The following is an 8896-nucleotide window of genomic DNA, read 5'->3' as shown; positions in this document are numbered from 1 at the left end:
ATCCCTGGGTTTTGTTTGCTGTGGACTGTCATTTTAAGAGAGAGACAGATTAAGAAGGTGAATCAGTCTGACTTGCAGCTTGTTTACATCGCTCACAACTTGTTTAGTTTTAACTGAGGACACAGACACTCAGAGTCAGACGGAGACGAAGGAGGAAAAATGGAAGGATCGAAACCAGGGAACTGGAGGCCAAGGGTCAATCTTTGGAACTTTCCTATGCCCACAATGGTGGGTTAATTATCGATTCATCGTACATCGAATGTGTGGTTGTCACCTCGTTTGATCCATAGGAGTGGATCTGATTTGGGGTATCATGTGAAGACCACTGATGTGTTAACCCTTGCCTGGGTGTGGTGACGATACCCCTTGTGACAATTTGCTTTTGGTGATAATTCGTATTTGGATTTGGAATGACGATGGATAAAATCTACAGCGATTATTCTCTCGCTTTACCACCATGGAACCTGTGGAATTCGACATAATTGCCTTCTCTCGACATTTACCCCGGATTACAAATATCTCCCTCATCACCTATTCCGTGGATGAACTGAGCTTTCATACTTTACTATCTCAAGACTCCTTGTTTCCCCCGTGCTCAGTAGTTTGGGAGTTATGTTTACACACATTTATTCACATAACACTGTTAACTTCTGTTTGTCTTGTTTAAATTACAATATTATAAGTAGTTATTAATAAAGATAGTGGTTTTAACATCAAAACCAGACTCCAGGTGTAGTCTATTGCTGCTGGTTTGTTTCTAAAGCGTTACGGTTCATAACAAAATTGCATCCTGCGTCCGGGATATGAACAAACTTGGGGAAATATTGATCGATTAATTATCGAGTTGAATGGGGTGATCCCTTTTGATTTATTTGTGTGTGAAAATCAGCAGCAATGGATATTTATATAATTCTGGAAGCACCAACCCCTGAGGCATTAGGAAAAGCTAAAAAGAATGAATTGCTGACTATTGAACCTCAATGAGGTAAGGGGGTGTGAAGGAGCAGGGGAAGCATAAAACTGGGAGAGCAGGTAAAGGTGAAAAAAATAGGGGTTTTATTACCCAGAATGTTTATAAACTCAACAGAACTGTTCTAGAGTCAAACTTGAATCAGCTAAACAGAACAAAACTGGGTTACAACAATGCAGCGAAATACTCCTCAGACCTAGAGACACCGCTCAGCTCCTGGCTGTGGGCTTATATTGGATGCTGGCTATTCAATAGTAAATTGCATGGGACAGAAAACATTCCTCTCCTTTAAAAGATATGCCATAAATGACGTAGCTCCAGAGAACACCCCTCTGGCTGTAGCAGAATCCAATTATCCAGCCCCATCTACATAGGCTGGTGTCATGCAGCCACTGAGTCATTTCCCAGGTTATCAGGAGGACGGTCGGCTACAGGACACTTTAATAGGCCCGGCTGATGGTGCGGCTGCGAATTGCAGACGCCACAGGGGACTATGAGAAAGCCAGAAATTCAGAGGAAAATAGTTGAGCACTATATATCTATGAAGGTATTTGATAAGGAAGTGTTAAAGAGGTTTCCTGTGAGTAAAGAGGAGATCCAGTTACAACTAGAACAATTGAGGACTGATGTACTTAGATTAGAGGCTGAAGAAAAAGAGACAGAGGGGGTTTGATGCTAGAGAGGTAGACAAACAGAAGGAGGAAGCAGAAAATAAGGTGTTTTGAAGCTGAGGAAGCAGACAAACAGAGGGAAGAAGGAAAAAGACAGAGGCAGGTTCTGACAGATAAGTTAAGGCTCAAGAAAGAAGTTGCTGTCTCAAAGGAGTTGGTTGTACCATTTATTGCCAGCCAGGAAGTTAAATTGGTCCCTCCATTTGATGAAACCGACGTAGGTAAATACTTCCAGCCTTTTGAGAAAGTGGCTGAAAGTCAAAAGCGGTCGAAAGGAAGCTGGACTCTTTAGTTACAAAGTATAATTAAGGGCAAGGCTCAACACACACATTCTGCCCTATCAATTGAAAATGCAGCTGATTATGTCATTGTGAAACAGGCTGTGCTCAAAGCTTATGTGTTGGTTCCAGAAGCTTACAAAGGCTTGGAAATTGGAGGAAATCTATGAAACAGACTTACATGGAATTTGCTTCTGAGAAGTTTGTGTGTTTTGACCGCTGGTGCACATATAAAAATATAAATGATGATTTTTACAGATAGAAAGAGTTGGTTTTAATTGAAGAATTCAAAAGGTGCGTCTATGATGACATAAAGAGATATTTAGATGAAAATGATGCTGCCACTTTGCAGGAGTCTGCTAGATTAGCAGATGTTTGCTTTAACTCATAAGGTTAAGTTTACCCCGAATAAGAGCTTCCAAAAGAGTAGCAGGGATCACCAGGGTAAACCAGAAATTAAAGCTGGGACTAGTGACAAGAGTAAGGATGAAGGGAAACAGTTGAAGGAGACATATTCTGGTCTTGCTTGTTACTATTGTAAGAAAGCTGGTCATGTGATGGCTAATTGTTCTGTCCTGAAGAAGAAAAAGGAAAAGGAGGCAGTCCCAAATGCCCGTGGTCAGTATGTTGAAGCACCTATAAACCCACAGGGTTCTGAATATTCTGTTGAGGCTCAGTTAAGGACTGAGAGGTCTGACTGAGTTAAGAAGGTGTTCGATCATTTTATGTCAGATTTTTTGTATTAGTAAATGAAGAATCAACCCCAGTACCAGTGAAAATTCTTCGAGATACAGGGGCTTCTCAGTCACTTGCATTAGACAGTGTTCTAAAGTTTGGTGATGAGTCTAACACTGGTGAGGTAAATCTTATTCAAGGCTTTGGGGGCGGTGTGGTTTCTGTGCCGTTGCACAAGGTAACTTTATAATCAGGATTGGTTTCAGGACCTGTTGAGATAGGATTGTGCTCCAGTTTACCAGTGGAAGATGTTACTTTGCTGTTAGGGAATGACCTGGCAGATGGTAAAGTAGTTCCTGCAGTGCAGTTCACTACTAAGCCAACCACTGATGACCCACAGATGGATTTTAACATTTATCCTTCCTACGCAGGAACTCAAAGTATGGCTAAAAAGTCTGCCAATGCAAAGTCTGTGCAGCATGATTCTGATACCCATGATAGCCAAAATCGGGATTCAGGTTATGATGACTCGTCAGGGACTTTTCTGCCTTCATTGTTTCATCAGGATTCAGGTCGTAAGTCTGATGAGAAAGATTTATCCCTGTCTAGGAGATTATAGTAGAACAGAACCGAGACCCTGAGTTTGAAGCTTTAAAAGAAACAGCTCTCTCAGATGATGAGATTAAGAAAGTGCCAGTAGGGTATACATCCAGATTCCCAGAGGCAATAGCTCTCAGAAATATTAAAGCTAAAACTGTGGCAAAGGCTGTTACCAAGTTTTTTACTTTATCTGGTTTGCCTGAAGAAATCCAGTCTGATCAAGGAAGTAATTTTACATCTGGATTATTCCAGCAGGTAGTTTATGAACTGGGAACGAAACAAATTACATTAACTGCATTCCATCTGGATTCACAAGGGGCTTTGGAAAGATTTCATTCTGCCCTCAAAACACTGATTAAGACATACCATGATGAAAATGGAAAAGACTGGGATGAAGGAATGTATTTGGTTTTGTTTGCAGTAAGAGTTGGTACAGGATTAACTGGGCTTTAGTCCATTTGAATTTGTATTTGGTCGCAGAGTGAGGGGACCTTTGACCTTGTTAAAGGAACGGTGGATTGATGGGGATGTACATGTTAACCTGTTAGACTATGTTTTAAAGTTCAGAAATACACTGCACGAAGCCTGTATTCTAGAAAGACAAAACTGAAGGATTTCTCAAAACAAAATGAAGTGTTGGTTTGATAAGCGGGCTTGCGAAAGAAAATACCAGGTGGGGGATAATGTGCTTACCTTATCTCCAATGTTGATGAATCCACTACAGGTGAAATTCAATGAACCATTTCAAATAGTCTCTCAACTTATTGATGTGAATTATGTTATTAAAACACCTGATCAACGTAAACTAACACAGGTGGTACATATAAATATAATAAAACCTTATTTTGAGAAGCAGGCATCATCTGTGAGTGTTGTTGTCAAAACATATGAATCTGGTAACCCTGAGAATGAAACAATTGACTCGTCTGAGACTTTTCACAAGCCAAACATGGTCCCAGATAGACTAATGAACTTGGTTGTTCCAGAAAACATTGATAACAAGTTGACTGATCTGCAGCCAAAGCAACAACAACAGCTGACGGAATTAATTCTGAAGTTGAAAGATTTTTTTCCCGATGTTCCCAAACAACCACAATCGCAGTACATGGCATAGATAATGGTCAAGCTAAACCGATTAAACAACACCCATATTGCATGAACATGAAAAGTGTAAATAGGCTGAGCAAGGAATTGAATATATGCTGAAAAATGGTATTATTAGTCCTTCAGCATCAGATTGGAGCTCACCCTGCTTTATTGTGCCCAAACCTGATGGCAGTGTTAGATTTTGCACTGATTATAGGAAGGCAAATGCAGTAACAAAAACAGATGCCTATCCTATCCCTAGGATAGATGATTGCATCGATAAGGTTGGAATAGCTAATCTTACAAAGATTGATCTGTTGAAAGGGTACTGGTGTGTTCCATTGATGGACAGAGGTAGAGATATTTCTGCATTTGTGGCACCATCTGGGTTGAATGAATACAATGTTTTACCTTTTGGAAAGAAAAATGCTCCAGGAACATTCCAGAGAATGATTGATTCTGTAATTCGAGATTAGAACACACAGATGCCTATATTGATGACTTAGTCACAGGGAGTGACACTTGGGAAGAGCATATATCTGCAGTAGAAAAGCTGTTTGACAGGCTTTCCCAGGCCAGCCTTACAGTTAACTTAGCTAAGAGTGAATATGGCCATGCCACTGTGTCCTGTCTTGGCGATGTTGTAGGTCAAAGCAAGTTTGCTCCTGTTCGGGCAAAAGACCAGGCAATTTCTCAAGTTCCTATTCTGACTGCTAAGAAGGCTGTTAGAAGGTTTCTGGGAATGGATGGATATTATCGTAAGTTCTGGAAGAACTTTGCTGCTATCGCTCTTCCTCTGACTAATCTCCTAAAGAAGGTTGAAAAGTTTGTTTGGACCGAGCCTTGTCAGGAGGTATTTGATCGATTGAAAGTTATTTTTTGAGATTAGGCCAATCAATGTAGTGCTGTCAGCAAATTTAATCAGCAGATTGGAGCTGTGGGTGGCAACACAAGTCATGGGTGCACAGAGAGTAAAGGAGGGGGCCAAAGAGACAAACCTCTGGGTTATGTGTGCTGAGGGTCAGAGAGGCAGAGGAGATGGAGCCCACTCTTACCACCTGCGGCGACCTAACAGCAAGTCCAGGATCCAGCGACACAAGGCAAGGTGAAGGCCAAGGTCTCTGAGCTCCTTGTCGATACTTCACGCCTTCGTATGGCTACTGCTCTGCCCATGACTGCAAGGAACTGCAGAGAACTTTGGAGAGCAGAGAACATCAGAGAAACAAGCCTCCCCTCCATGGACTCTTCCTACACTTCCCCTGCCTCGGAAAAGCAGGCCATGTACTCAAAGACCCTCAGAACCTGGACATTTTTGCTGTAAACCCGCTCCCACATTGGCGGAGAGATACAAAAGCCTTAAAGTGCGTAACGCCAAGCTGAAGGATGGCTTCCTGTCTGCAGTTATGCCAAATGAATGATAAAATGGACCCGACTTCACAATGTAACTCAGCGTGACCCTGCACCATATGTCTATCTGCACTGCACTTTCTCTGCAGCCATAATGCTTCGTTACAGTTATTTTTTTTGTTGTATATCAGCTCAATGTACCGTCGTAATGTATCGATCTGTGTGGATGGTACATCAGGCAAGATTTTCACTGTAGCTCAGTACGTGATGATGATAAACAAATTTCCCCATTTTAATTCTGTGGAAATATTAGACAGACTGAGCTTCTGCTCTGGAACCTCAGAAGGAAACTGAACTGTTGTCATTTCTGTGGAATGCAAATATATGGAAAATGCTTCAATCTCACATTACGATCTGCAGTAACAGGGATCAGGTGACCGGTGGTGGGTCTCCCATATCAATATCAGAATCAGGTTTAATAGCACTGGCATATAGATAGATAGATAGATAGATAGATAGATAGATAGATAGATAGATACTTTATTCATCCCCAAGGGGAATTTCAACCCATGAAATATAACTCATGAAAGGGGAAATGTGCCATGAAATTTATTGTCTCTGTGGTAGCAGTAGAACCTAATTCTTAACAAAAGATTTTAACAATTGTGATTTAAAATAAGAATATATATATAGTTCAAAAATAGAAAAAATAAAAATCTAATAAACTTTTAATTCTGTGGAACTATTTGACTGACTGGGTTGTAGCTTTGTAAATTCTGAAGTGAAGCTGAATTAAACTTTACACATTTCTGAGAAACTCAGATAAATACAAATGGCTAAATTCTCACATAAATGGGTCATACACCCAGAAAAGTTGGCAGCACTTCAGCACGTCGAAACTGTGTATGAAACATGCAGAAAATATTGCAGGGAAAAAAAAATAACACTGTCCACCCACAACGAGAGGATGTGACAGATCCGGATCTCACTGACTTGTATGAATGGGTGAAAGATGAAGCTGCACGGACACGTAGAGCTGTGACTCGCAGATGCTGCAGATCTGCAGAAAAACGTGAACAGGAAACGGGATCAGGTGACGGGTGGAGGGACTCCCTCCTGAACCGGTGACTCTGCTCCTCGCCGCTCACACGCTGCCCGACCCATACGCCGCATTCCCCACATTATTCCATATTTACACCAGATACCTGTCTACTTTTCCACACCATATCTACCCCGATCCCTTTCCCTCCACCCCCAGGTCACAGAGTCACGGGCTCGATTCCCATCCCCTTTTTCAGAGACTGGGATCCCTGGTTCAACCGGTAATGATGCTGTGCATTTCAATGTGTTCAGATCTCAGTCCTCGATTGTCTAAATGACACTTAGAGTTATCACATTTGATCTTTCTTCAAGTTATGACCCCACCACTCCAGGGATCAGTTAGGTGTATCTTCATTGCACTCTCTATAACAAATACTCTCTAACCTTTTTGTTCATCCTCTATGGAATTAATTTAAACTTTCTGCAGCCCTGTGTTGCCCCAACTACTGACGTCCCACCCTTGTTACTATTTCCACCTTCCACCTCCCCCCTCACCTGGATCCACCTCTCACTCCACAGCTCTTGCCCCATCCCCACCCCTCACCTCCTTTCTCTGACTATTTCCCGTCCACTCTCACTCCAGAGGGATGGTCTCGGCCCGAAATGTTGACGGTCCATTTCTCTCCACAGATGCTGTCCGACCCATTGAGTTCCTCCGGCAGTTTGTTCTTTGGTGTGTATAACCCGTATTAGTATGGGGAGCGGGATTTTACACCATATTGCAGGGTTAGTTTGTTGAAGTTCTTTGTTACGTCAGCAATATTTCAATGTTATTTTCAGTTCGGTGCATTGTTTTACCATACCGAGCTGCAGAAATCTTTTCAGCATTTTGTCCAACTTTGCCAAATCATTCCTGATTCCCACATCACTCTCTGGGACTGGGAGCCTTTCCCCATCAGCAGGTCTGAGGAAAAGCAGGGAATCCTCTGTCACGGTTTCCTTCTCTGTGAGTTCTGTGATTTCCTGTAAACATGGAAGGTGTTGAGTGATGGATTGAGTGAAAGGGAATGGAGAAGACATTATCTGCTCAGTGATGAGACGTCTCAGTGACTTTGATCACAGGAACAGTCACTGGGCAGCCTCTACACCCATTCTGTAAATTACTGGGTTCGGTAATTAGCAGCAAAGCACATGACTGTGGAAATAACAACTTGCATACACTTCCCATCCATGTCCTTACCCAAATTTCTCTTTAGTGTCTAACTTGAACCCACATCCACCACTTCCACTGGCAGCTCATTCCACACTCTCACCAACCTCTGAGTGAAGAATCCCCCTTCAGATTCCCCAAAAATATTTCACCTTTCACCCTGAAATATCGTGTGACAGTGGGAAAGTGTGTATTGAACCGGAGGAAATAGCAGAGGTACTTAATGAATACTTTACTTCAGTATTCACTATGGAAAAGGATCTTAGTGATAGTACTGATGACTTGCAGCAGACTGAAAAGCTTGAGCATGTAGATATTAAGAAAGAGAATGTGCTGCAGCTTTTGGAAAGCATCAAGTCGGATAAGTCGCTATGGATATGAACATTTGGAGAGGTATAATATGATTAGTAATAGTCAGCATGACTTTGTGACGGACAGGTCGTGCCTTACGAGCCCGATTGAATTTTTTGATGATGTGACTAAACACATCAATGAAGAAAGAGCAGTAGATGCAGTGTATATGGATTTCTGCAAGGCATTTGATAAGGTAACCCATGGAAGGCTTATTGAGAAAGTAAGGAGGCATGGGATCCAAGGGGACATTGTTTTGTGGATCCAGAACTGGCTTGCCCACTGAAGACAAAGAGTGGTTGCAGATGGGTCATATTCTGCATGGAGGTCGGTGACCAGTGGAGTGCCTCAGGGATCTGTTGTGGGACCCTTACTCTTTGTGTTTTTTTATAAATGACCTGGATGAGGAAGTGGAGGGATGGGTTGGTAAGTTTGCTGATGACACAAAGGTTGAATGTTTTGTGGATAGTGTGGATGGCTGTCAGACTTTACAGCGGGACATTGATAGGATGCAGAACAGGGCTGAGAAGTGGCAGATGGAGTTCAGCCCTGGTAAGTGTGAAGTGGTTCATTTTAGTAGGTCAAATATGATGGCAGTTAACATGTCGGGACTGAGATGAGGGGAAATGTCTCCACTCCGAGGGTGGTGAATGTCTGTAAATCCACA

This window comes from Hypanus sabinus, unplaced genomic scaffold, assembly GCF_030144855.1.
Source record: "Hypanus sabinus isolate sHypSab1 unplaced genomic scaffold, sHypSab1.hap1 scaffold_190, whole genome shotgun sequence".
In the NCBI taxonomy this organism is placed as follows: domain Eukaryota; kingdom Metazoa; phylum Chordata; class Chondrichthyes; order Myliobatiformes; family Dasyatidae; genus Hypanus; species Hypanus sabinus.
Note: the sequence above shows the minus strand (reverse complement) of the source record.